Source organism: Lolium rigidum, chromosome 1 (genome assembly GCF_022539505.1).
Source record: "Lolium rigidum isolate FL_2022 chromosome 1, APGP_CSIRO_Lrig_0.1, whole genome shotgun sequence".
Classification (NCBI taxonomy): domain Eukaryota; kingdom Viridiplantae; phylum Streptophyta; class Magnoliopsida; order Poales; family Poaceae; genus Lolium; species Lolium rigidum.
In genome coordinates, this window is record NC_061508.1 from 116717560 (window position 1) to 116726360 (window position 8801).

Genomic DNA, 8801 nt, shown 5'->3' on the forward strand with positions numbered 1-8801 from the left:
ATGCTGAGATAGTCCGATGCAGGATTCCATGGCATCATACCGACTTGGCCCGCTTACTCCCTAGGAAAAACATCATTGGATGTAGTTTTTGGCACACCCAGCAATTTCAGGAAGGAGAAAATCGAGTTTGAAGTAGTCCACTGGGAATCTCAGTACCATATCATCCTCGGCAGGCCCGCCTTTGCCAAATTTATGGCCATACCTCATTACGCGTATTTGAAGGTGAAAATGCCTGGCAACAATGGGACTCCGATAACCATTCATGGAAGCTTCACCCGTTCAGACAATTGCGATAGAGAATTCCAGAAAATTGCCTCAAGGTTCGGAGCAAAGGAAGAGCTCAACGTTGTCGACGCCGTCACGGATCATGCACAGCCACCAGCCGACAATCGAAACGTAAGGGCCGACGAATTCGACGCTGCAAAGGAGACAAAGAAGTTGCAGGTGCATCCCACTGACCCAAAGAAGACAGTCAATACGTCGGCAGAACTTACTGACGCATAGGGAGGCGCGCTCATCGAGTTCCTCCGTGAGCGCTGGGAGATATTTGCATGGGAACCATCCGACATGCCAGGTATCCCCAGGGAACTCGCTGAGCACGCCCTCAATGTTGACCCGACGGCTAAACCAGTGCAGCAATCGATGCGCCGATTTTCCGAACCGAAGAGAAGAGCAATTGGTGAAGAAGTTAGTCGACTCCGCAAAGCAGGATTCATTCGAGAGCTCAAGGAATCTGAGTGGGTGGCCAACCCCGTTATGGTGCCGAAAAAAGACACGACCGCTCTCCACATGTGCATCGACTACACCAGCCTTAATAAGCATTGCCCGAAGGACCACTTCCCGCTGCCTCGTATAGACCAGATAGTCGACTCCACAGCTGGATGCGATCGCCTCTCCTTCTTGGACGCATACTCCGGGTATAACCAGATCTAGCTCAAAAAGGAGGATCAGGAATTAACCGCATTCATCACCCCACACGGCGTTTTTTGTTACAACGGCATGACATTCGGGTTAAAGAATGCAGAGGCAACCTATCAACGGTGCATGCAAGCCTGCCTTGGAGAACAGATCGGGAGAAACATCGAAGTTTACATCGACGATATTGTGGTAAAAACGAAACACGCCGCCACTCTTATTGACGATTTGCGAGAAACCTTCGACAACCTGGACAAGTACAAGATCAAGCTGAACCTGAAGAAATGCTTCTTCGGGGTGCCAGGGGGACAAGTACTCGGCTACTTCATCTCAGCAAGAGGAATAGAAGCTAACCCTTTGAAGATCAAAGCTATCCTCGACATGGAACCGCCAAAGAATCTGCACCAAGTGCAGCGGTTGGCGAGGACGGTTGGCGGCACTCAGCAGATTCATCGCCAAGCTAGGGGAAAAAGCTTTGCCCTTCTACAACTTGATGAAAAAGTCAGAAAAGTTCGAGTGGACGTATGAGGCGCAGGAGTCTTTCGACAATCTGAAGAAAATCTTATCGACATCCCCAGTCCTCGTAACCCCCCGCGAGAAGGAAACACTGCTTATGTATATAGCTGCAACGGCCCAAGTCTTTAGCAGCGTGTTGGTAGTCGAACAAGAGGAAGCAGGGAGAGTTCACGGGGTGCAGAGGCCTGTTTACTACCTCAGTGAAGTGCTCACACCTGCCAGACAGAGGTACCCCCATCATCAGAAGCTGGCATACGCAGTATGGAGGTCAGCTCGCAAGCTGCGGCATGATGTCTACGGGTGCTTCTATTCTTGTAGACAGTGTTGGGCCTCCAAGAGCAGAGGTTTGTAGAACAGCAGCAAGTTTTCCCTTAAGTGGATCACCCAAGGTTTATCGAACTCAGGGAGGAAGAGGTCAAAGATATCCCTCTCAAGCAACCCCTGCAATCACGATACAAGAAGTCTCTTGTGTCCCCAACACACCCAATACACTTGTCGGATGTATAGGTGCACTAGTTCGACGAAGAGATAGTAAAACACAGGTGGTATAGATGGTGGTAATATTGCGAGAAAGTAAAGATGCGAGTAAAACAGTAAACAAGCGGCGCCGGAAAATAGCTTGTCAGGCGTAGGAAGCAATTCTTTGTGGTGGAAACAAGGCCTAGGGATCATACTTTCACTAGTGGACACTCTCAACATTGATCACATAATAAATAATAACTTCTCTCATTTGTGCTACATACACTCTTGTTTGATAATGAACACCACTAATTGTGTAGGATTACACGAACCCTCAATGCCGGAGTTAACAAGCTCCACAACATTCGATATTCATGTTTAAGTAACCTTAGAGCATAATAGATCTTTGCAAAATAGACCAAGTACTAACATAGCATGCACACTGTCGCCATCACACTATGAAGGAGGCATAGATCACATCAATACTATCATAGCGATAATCAACTCCATAACCTACAAGAGATTATGATCATAATCTACGACAAGAACTACACGATGCACACACTGTCACCATTACATCATGCAGGAGGAATATACTACTTTAATAACATCACATGAGTAGCACATAGATAAATAGTGATACAAAACACATTGCAATCATAAAGGGATATAAATAAGCACTTCACTATGCCATTCATAACAGTGAATAAGTATTCGTGAAATATAGCCTAAGAGACCCACACGGTGCACACACTCGTCACCTTTACACACGTGGGACAAGGAGTCTCCTGGAGATCACATAAGTAAAACCCACTTGACTAGCATAATGACATCTAGATTACAAGCATCATCATATGAATCTCAATCATGTAAGGCAGCTCATGAGATTATTGTATTGAAGTACATAGGAGAGAGATGAACCACATAGCTACCGGTACAGCCCCGAGCCTCGATGGAGAACTACTCCCTCCTCATGGGAGCAGCAGCGATGATGAAGATGGCGGTGGAGATGGCAGCGGTGTCAATGGAGAAGCCTTCCGGGGGCACTTCCCCGTCCCGGCGGCGTGCCGGAACAGAGACTCCTGTCCCCCAGATCTTGGCTTCGCGATGGCGGCGGCTCTGGAACTTTTCTCGTACCGTGGCTTATTCCTCTCGAAGTTTAGGTTAGGGACCCTTAAATAGGCGAAGAGGCGGAGTCGGAGGGCTGACGAGGCGATGACACACTAGGGGGGCGCGGCCCAGGCCCTGGCCGCGCCACCCTGTCATCTGGGGCCCACAGGGCTCCCCTCTGGCGGCTCTCGGGTGTTCTGGAAGCTTCGTGGGAAAATAAGATGCTGGGCGTTGATTTCGTCCGATTCCGAGAATATTTCCTTACTAGGATTTCTGAAACCAAAAATAGCAGAAAACAGCAACTGGCCCTTCGGCATCTCGTCAATAGGTTAGTGCCGGAAAATGTAAAATAACGCTGTAAAGTATGTATAAAACACTCAAGTATTGTAATAAAAGTAGCATGGAACATAAGAAATTATAGATACGTTTGCGACGTATCAAGCATCCCCAAGCTTAGTTCCTACTCGTCCTCGAGTAGGTAAACGATAACACAAATAATTTCTGAAGTGACATGCTACCAACATAATCTTGATCAACATTATTGTAAAGCATATGAGATGAATGGAATGATCTGAACAAAAGATTGCTAACAAAGATAATGACTAAACAAATGAATCATATAGCAAAACTTTTCATGAATAGTACTTTCAAGACAAGTATCAATAAGACTTGCATAAGAGCTAACTCATAAGCAATAAATTCAAAGTAGAATGCATTGAAGCAACACAAAGGATGATTAAGTTTCAGCAATTGCTTTCAACTTGTAACATGTATATCTCATGGATATTTGTCAACATAGAGTAATATAACAGGTGCAATAAGTAAACATGTAAGAATCAATGCACATAGTTAACACAAGTGTTTGCTTCTAAGATAGAAGGGAATGGGTAAACTGACTCAACAATAAAGTAAAAGATTGGCCCTTCGCGAGAGGAAGCATTGATTACTATTTTTGTGCTAGAGCTTTTGTTTTGAAAATATAGAAACAATTTTGTCAACGGTAGTAATAATTCATATGTGCTATGCATAATACTTCCTACAAGTTGCATGCCTCATGCATAGAGTACCAATAGTGCTCACACCTTGTCCTACTATCTCGGAAAACACGGATTCTCATCGCATAACATATGTTTCAACCAAGTGTCACAAAGGGGTACCTCTATGCCGTCTGTACAAGTGTCTAAGGAGAAAGCACGCATTGGATTTCTCGCTTTTGATTATTCTCAACTTAGACATCCATACCGTGACAACATAGACAACAGATAATGGACTCCTCTTTTTAATGCTTAAGCATTCAACAATAGTTAATATTCTCATAAGAGATTGAGGTTGTATGTCCAAACTGAAACTTCCACCATGATACATGGCTTTAGTTAGCGGCCCAATGTTCTTCTCTAACATATGCATACTCAAACCATTTGATCATGAAATCCACTACTTCAGACAAGACAAACATGCATAGCATCTCACATGATATCCAACAAAGATAAAGTTGATGGCGTCCCCAGAAAACATGGTTACCGCTCAACAAGCAACTTATAAAAATTAAGACACATAACTACATATTCATCACCACAATAGTTTTTAAGCTATTTGTCCCATGAGCTATATATTGTAAAGGTAGAGGAATGAAATTTAAAGGTAGCACTCAAGTAATTTACTTTAGAATGGCAGAAAAATACCACATAATAGGTAGATATGGTGGACACAAATGGCATGTTGTTTGGCTCAAGGTGTTTGGATGCACGAGAAGCATTTCCTCTCAGTACAAGGTTTGGGCTAGCAAGGTTGTTTGAAGCAAACACAAGTATGAACAGGTACAGAAAAACTCACACAAGAACATATTGCAAGCATTATAAGGCTCTACACTGTCTTCCTTGTTGTTCAAACACTTTACCCGAAAATATCTAGACTTAGAGAGATCAATCATGCAAACCAAATTAAACAAGCTCTAAAGTAGTTCTTCATTAATGGATTAAACTACATGATTCAAGAGCTTAAACATGATCTATGAGAGCTCAAACAATTGCCAAATTGCCAAACCATATGCATCATTTTCCAATTCCAACCAAATGGCAATCTAACGAAGCAATTAGCTTTCGCCATTGAACATTAAAAGCATGAATGAAGAACACTAGTGTTCATATGAAAAAGCGGAGTGTGTCTCTCTCCCACACAAGGATGAACTTATAAAAATAACAAAACGAAAATAAAAGCACACAGACGCTCCAAGTAAAGTACATAAGATGTGACGGAATAAAAATATAGTTTCACTAGAAGAAACCTGATAAGTTGTCGATGAAGAAGGGGATGCCTTGGGCATCCCCAAGCTTAGATGCTTGAGTCTTCTTAAAATATGCAGGGATAAACCACCGGGGCATCCCCAAGCTTAGACCTTTCACTCTTCTCGATCACATTATATCCCCCTCTTCTATTGACCCTTGAAAACTTCTGCCACACCAAACTTCAAGCAAACTCATTAGAGGGTTAGTGCATAATCAAAATTCACATGTTCAGAGGTGACACAATCATTCTTAACACTTCTGGACATTGCACAAAACTTCTGAAAGTTAATGGAACAAAGAAACCCATTCAACAAAGCAAAAGCGGCAATGCGAAATAAAAGGCAGAATCTGTCAAAAACAGAACAGTCCGTAAAGATGCATCTGGACTGGGCACTTAACTTGCTCAAATGGAAAAACTCAAAACTAATGAAAGTTGCGTACATATCTGAGGATCACACACGTAAATTTGCAGATTTTTTTGATTTTTGTACAGAGACTTCTGCTCAAATTCGTGACAGACAGCAATGCTGTTTCTGCGCAGCAATCCAAATCTAGCATCAACTTTACCATAGAGACTTTACTTGGCACAAACACATGATAAGAAGAGGTTGCTACAGTAGTAAACAACTTCCAAGACTCAAATATAAAACAAAAGTGCTGTAGTAAAATAAACACATGGGTTATCTCCCAAGAAGTTCTTTCTTTATAGCCATTAAGATGGGCTCAGCAGTTTTAATGATGCACTCGCAAGAAATAAGAATTGAAGCAAAAGAGAGCATCAAGAAGAAAATTCAAAACATATTTAAGCCTAACATGCTTCCTATGAAAAGGAATCTTGTACACAAATAAATTCATGAAGAACAAAGTGGCAAGCATAGGAAAGCAACACAAGCGCAATTTCAAGATTCTCAACATAAAGAGCGGAAACTTAATATTATTAAGATGCATATAACCATATTTCCCTCTCTCATAATAACTTTCAGTAGCATCATGAACAAACTCAACAATATAACTATCACATAAAGCATTCTTGCCATGAGCCACATGCATAAAATTATTACTCTCCACATAAGCATAATCAATTTTATTAGTTGTAGTGGGAGCAAATTCAACAAAGTAGCTATCATTATTATTCTCATCAAGTGTAGGAGGCATAGTATAATCATAATAAAATTTACTCTCCATAGTAGGCGGCACCAAAAGACCACTATCATTATAATCATCATAAATAGGAGGCAAAGTATCATCAAAGAAAATTTTCTCCTCAATGCTTGGGGGACTAAAAATATCATGCTCATCAAAACCAGCTTCCCCAAGCTTAGAATTTTCCATATCATTAACAACAATGGTGTTCAAAGCGTTCATACTAATATCATTGCTACTAGCATGCAAATAAGATTCCATAGGTTTTTTAATTTTCGCAGCAAACAATCCATGTCTTAACTCAGGAAATAAAATAAGAAGCTCATTGTTGCTCTCCATTATGCCTAACTAGTGTAAACAAGAAACCAAAAGATGCAATTGCAGGATCTAAAGGAAATAGCTTTGAGTACTTACAACGGCGCCGGAAAATAGCTTAGTAGCCGAGATCCGGAGTGTGAGTACCTTTTACCTTTCCTCCCCGGCAACGGCGCCAGAAAATAGCTTGATGTCTACGGGTGCTTCTATTCTTGTAGACAGTGTTGGGCCTCCAAGAGCGAGAGGTTTGTAGAACAGCAGCAAGTTTTCCCTTAAGTGGATCACCCAAGGTTTATCGAACTCGGGGAGGAAGAGGTCAAAGATATCCCTCTCAAGCAACCCCGCAATCACGATACAAGAAGTCTCTTGTGTCCCCAACACACCCAATACACTTGTCGGATGTATAGGTGCACTAGTTCGGCGAAGAGATAGTAAAACACGGGTGGTATAGATGGTGATAATATTGCGGAAAGTAAAGATGCGATAAAACGAGTAAACAAGCGGCGCCAGAAAATAGCTTGCTGGCGTAGGAAGCAATTCTTTGTGGTGGAAACAAGGCCTAGGGATCATACTTTCACTAGTGGACACTCTCAACATTGATCACATAATAAATAATAACTTCTCTCATTTGTGCTACATACACTCTTGTTTGATAATGAACACCACTAATTGTGTAGGATTACACGAACCCTCAATGCCGGAGTTAACAAGCTCCACAACATTCGATATTCATGTTTAAGTAACCTTAGAGCATAATAGATCTTTGAAAAATAGACCAAGTACTAACATAGCATGCACACTATCACCATCACACTATGAAGGAGGCATAGATCACATCAATACTATCATAGCGATAATCAACTCCATAACCTACAAGAGATTATGATCATAATCTACGACAAGAACTACACGATGCACACACTATCACCATTACATCATGCAGGAGGAATAGACTACTTTAATAACATCACATGAGTAGCACATAGATAAATAGTGATACAAAACACATTGCAATCATAAAGGGATATAAATAAGCACTTCACTATGCCATTCATAACAGTGAATAAGTATTCTGTGAAATATAGCCTAAAAGACCCACACGGTGCACACACTGTCACCTTTACACACGTGGGACAAGGAGTCTCCGGAGATCACATAAGTAAAACCCACTTGACTAGCATAATGACATCTAGATTACAAGCATCATCATATGAATCTCAATCATGTAAGGCAGCTCATGAGATTATTGTATTGAAGTACATAGGAGAGAGATGAACCACATAGCTACCGGTACAGCCCCGAGCCTCGATGGAGAACTACTCCCTCCTCATGGGAGCAGCAGCGATGATGAAGATGGCGGTGGAGATGGCAGCGGTGTCAATGGAGAAGCCTTCCGGGGGCACTTCCCCGTCCCGGCGGCGTGCCGGAACAGAGACTCCTGTCCCCCAGATCTTGGCTTCGCGATGGCGGCGGCTCTGGAACTTTTCTCGTACCGTGGCTTATTCCTCTCGAAGTTTAGGTCAGGGACCCTTAAATAGGCGAAGAGGCAGAGTCGGAGGGCTGACGAGGTGATGACACACTAGGGGGGCGCGACCCAGGCCCTGGCCGCGCACTACAAGAAAAGTTGCCATGGCCGACGAAGTTGAAGTCGCGCCGTGGTTGCTGGTGTACCATGGCCGACGATTTTGGTCCCTCCGTGGTGCATGTCAAAACTTTTTTTTTCTCGTTTTTGAGGCCACCTAGCCGACGAAAGCGGCCAAAACGTCGCGTATGGTGGCCCGGGACGTGGTGCATCTCGAAATCTCGGGTTCGCCGGCCGAGTCAATGCAAATCCACACCGCCGAGGGATGTAGGGCCCGAGATGGCAGCCTCTCCGGCATTGTTTTTTTCTAGATCGCGCCATCTCGTTCAACGTTCTCCGATCGAGCCGTTTACGATGCAGGATCATGGGTCCCGCATGTCATCCTCTATGAACCAAAATTCTTTCTATTCTTGGATTTTTTTGACCCCCTGATTTCTGGCTACTTCCTTTTTCTTTTGATCCCTTGCCGCCTTGGA